Raw genomic sequence first — 4,320 nt, forward strand, 5'->3', positions numbered from 1 at the left:
GTATCCACCATTGGTTGATTGTTAGACACATCTTCATCGGTTGCGGTAAAAAGTGGAACCCCAGAAACAACTGATTGGCTCACCGGACAACTGCCTGAATCACCGACATTCCCGCTTCCCCAACTGATTGTTCACCTGAATTTTTCTATAGGACGTAATCCTGTCGCTTGGTGTTCGGTCGATTATCATCAACCAAGCAAGTCTGAGCCGGTGCTGCAAACATCAGCTACCACCGGGGTAGGGGATAAGTCAGCAGGATGTCCGTCGAAAGCTAAATCAACTCCATCTTACCGATCAAGACTGCACGCTTTCGTCGGCTGAGGCGTGCGCTGGCGCAGTGAAGACCCGGAATGCAGACCCGGTATGACCACTGTTGAGAACTGCTGATCGGCTCCATTAAAAGGAGAATTTGAGAGGCTCCACTTTGCCCTGGTGTGCAATCACAGGAGTGTTTGCGTCAGATGAGAAAGGACCGTTCAAAAAGAGCGATATCCTAATGAATTTTTTCAAACAGACTTTATTTCTTCTTGCACCCACAAGCTCATTTTGCTGCTTTCAAAATTAACTACAATGAGACTGGGAGCTTGATTATTAGTGAGGAGGGTTTGTAGCCTAGTGCCAAGCCATCGTATTGATAGGCACGGTCGGGTAAACTTTCCCCTCGATAAAAGGTTTCTCAGGCCAACTAAGCGAATTGTCAAGTCTGCTGAGTTTTGAGGCGGATGGCAAAACGGTTGAAAAGATCTAATCCAACGAATGAAGGAAAACATGCTTTAGTGTCCATTCATAGTTTCCGTTGGTTTATATGGGCAGCGCTCCATGGTAGATTTGTTTTAGGTCATCCCCATACATTCCACATTGACCCGAGAAATGAGTTACTCCTCGCCAGATGTGCTGATTTTTTGTTTTCTGCAGTTTTCCTGAGAATTCCGTAGGCCAATCTGCATAGCTTAGCTTTTATTAGATAAGTTCCCGCAAACCAATGACCTTACTAACCCTATTCCACCAATGAAGGTGCGCCTTCATATGAGTCCTACGCTATTCGCCACCCAGCTTCCCGATGGCCGCGTCATTTGGTATCTCAAGCGGGAGTGAATTCACAAACATGCGTTCTGACTCTCTGCCTGAAAATTCTCTTCTGCGCTCTAGTAGCTTGCCTGCAATACTGACCGCCTAACTGTAGCAGATTTTGCGGCATCTAGTACTCTGGCAGTGCATACACTAAAACTGGAACGACACGGCGAAGATCAGCATGGTTCCTCGGTGAGAATGACTCGAACTCGTGGAGCGTTGCATAACTTCTGCTTCAATGGAGGACATAGTGGGTTGTTCCCCTTGCGAGGCGTCCATCCTGTTGAAATTCACACTTACCATGATCGTCCGTCCAGGGTGTCACCCGGTTTAAATCCGTCTGGCCTTTTGTCCCAATTCTAACTGCTGAGCGGTTCCTATAAGCCATTCCTAAACTTAATTATACCGCAACCAAATGTATCTCTCCTCACTTCTTATGCAGCTCTTGTCGACGAGTGTTCTCATACAAGAATTGAACTATTTATTTGTGATCATTTTATCTAAATTGAATTGCACATTCAGGTCTTTTCACAGTCACAGATGTGCTTGCAACTTAACACATTTTTGTCATCTTAGTTCACCATTCCATTTGATGCTTCTGGGTCCGCTTCACCCACCCCGACGGATGGTGAAGTGCAGCTGTTTGCTTCTTTAACTTTCCATCCCGGACCACCAAACAGTATGGGACCACTTTCAACCCGGGTCCGCAATCCCCGGGATGTCCACATGTAGTTGCGCCTACTGAACCTGTTGTGCGACGGAATGGCTGACCCCGTCGTGCGCGATCACATTTAAACGTTAGATGCTAAAAGACTTTCCATATTTTTGAAATGCCCTTCCACCATCTTATGCGGTGTGTAGCAACAAAGTTGGCAACATTGATATCGTCACTGGCCCTCCGGAGGAGCCCACCCACAAGTCGATATGGACAAATATAGTCAAGTCAAGGTCAAATCTATCGACGTACTGACAGTGTGCAAGCAGCCTGCTTTGAGAGATATGGGATGACTTCACCCCTGTGTGAAACTGGATGTGCCTGAAGTTCATGAGCAAAACCTTGTAGCGCTGGGGTCAAACGTGAGCAGTTATATTCATTAAGTACTTGTCGGCAAAAATATACAGGAACAGAACCCAACTACATTGATATCCTGGCCCTCCGGAGGAGCCCATCCACAAGTCGATATGGACGAATATAGTCAAGTCAAGGTCAAATCTATCGACGTACTGACAGTGTGCAAGCAGCCTGCTTTGAGAGATATGGGATGACTTCACCCCTGTGTGAAACTGGATGTGCCTGAAGTTCATGAGCAAAACCTTGTAGCGCTGGGGTCAAACGTGAGCAGTTATATTCATTAAGTACTTGTCGGCAAAAATATACAGGAACAGAACCCAACTGTACTCCTACGCCGACGTCGTATTCGCTCGCTCCTTGGTATCCAGTATGGCGGGACCCAGATAACGGAGACTAGCCGCCTAGGCTGACCCTGATTCTTGCGGCCACTACCACGGTGGATACTACTAACGGTCAGTTAGTCCTGTCGACCAGAACAATTCTTTTCACGAAAAACATACGTAGAGGGCCCGTGAAAGTCAGCAGCACCGAGCGAACTAACACCTTAGAGCATTGATTTGCCCATTGTTATTTATTTCGGATTTCCTGAACCATCCAAGTTATCGTTACGACACGAAAAGCCGAAACAAAGGTTAAACGGTCCGCGCTCTGTCTGGGATTATGGATTAGGGCCAAATCGGTATCCTGCTCGAGACTTTACAGGAGAGCAGCCCTATTGAATGCTAATAAATTTGTTTCGAGTGAATCATTACAGTCGATTACATAGAAACCACTGTCAAAACTATCCACCTTCTACACGATGATCGGTCGATCAACAGACAGCACGCAAAGTCTCTATAACAACATTCCCCCATGTCGAATTCTATCCACCTCTAGGTTTCCACAGTTCCGAATTAGGTATGGAGCACAATAACCTTCTCGGAATTGTATCACAGCCATCTCACCTTGCAGTACTGCATGTCTTCTCTGGGTGAGGTGTCGTCTGCTTCATTAGGGACCCGTTTCCTGACCGCACTTCGAATTCGCTCTTTTCGGCGAATCTCAGTTGTAGTTCTGATACATGAATGGTCAGAGATACGGAGCCAACACTCATATTTATCAACTTCCGGCTCAGTCTGAAATCGAAAATGTTGATGTCTATCGTTGCTGGTCATCAGCCCCTACGGGATTCTTTTCTGCTGCTGTTAAGCTCAAGCTTACCGTATTCTGGAATACCGCTGCTGCCGATCTGAATAACAATCAATCTCGAGCTAAGCGCGGTGCTCATCAAAGTAACACACTCGTTAGTTTATTCAGCCACACCACCGGTACAGTGGAACAGTGTGAGTATAAACCTTGTGTGGAAAAGAGAACAATCATTTTTCGGACTATAGACTCATTATCATCCCTCCTATTCAGTCCATGGACATGGAGATTTCCTTAGCGGTTTGGCTTCGTGCGCACTTTCAAGAATAGATCCTAATCACCAATGCAACGCGTGATTTCGGACACGAGAAGCGTGTCCGACAAGCAATGTGGCCACCAAGGATTGTAAGATAAAGATGACCGATAAAGAGTTTAGGACTGATGTCATCTGTCTTAACTCTTTTATGGCCTTCAACCGAATGCTGCATCGCAGACCTGCGAAAACTGGCCACCTGATGTTTACACCGGATACTAGCCGGATCGCTAATTGCGACTGAACCGTAACCGTCGTGACATCATGTACGGAGTTCCTCAGGGCTCACTGTTTCGACTCGTTCTTCTTAGACATCTACCTCCAGACGAGATGGTGAGATGGCCTAGTGGTTAGAGCGCGTTTTTGTTGACCGGTAGGTCCGTGTTTTGGACCCAACCTCTGCCTCTCGACTTCATTTGTCTAGGCTTGGGCAACCTGGCAATATCCTTCTGGTGGCCTGGCAGTTACGCACCGAAAGGGTGCTACAGCTGAACGTTTTTTACCTTCAAACCGCTCTGTCATCCTACTGCTTGCCGCTTGCACGTGATACGGAAATGTAGACAGCTGCACGCCCCCCAAGCGACGATGATAAAATCGGAGCCCGAAGTAGCTTGTCTAAAACCCTGTGCGTTTCAATGGTAATAGACGTCACATTCCCTGTCTAGGCTTGGGCAACCTGGCAGTATCCCAGCCCTCGTGCCTCCTTCGTGTGGCATGGTAGCTAGGCACCGAAAGGGTG

Source organism: Opisthorchis viverrini (assembly GCF_000715545.1).
Source record: "Opisthorchis viverrini unplaced genomic scaffold opera_v5_19, whole genome shotgun sequence".
Classification (NCBI taxonomy): Eukaryota; Metazoa; Platyhelminthes; class Trematoda; order Opisthorchiida; family Opisthorchiidae; genus Opisthorchis; species Opisthorchis viverrini.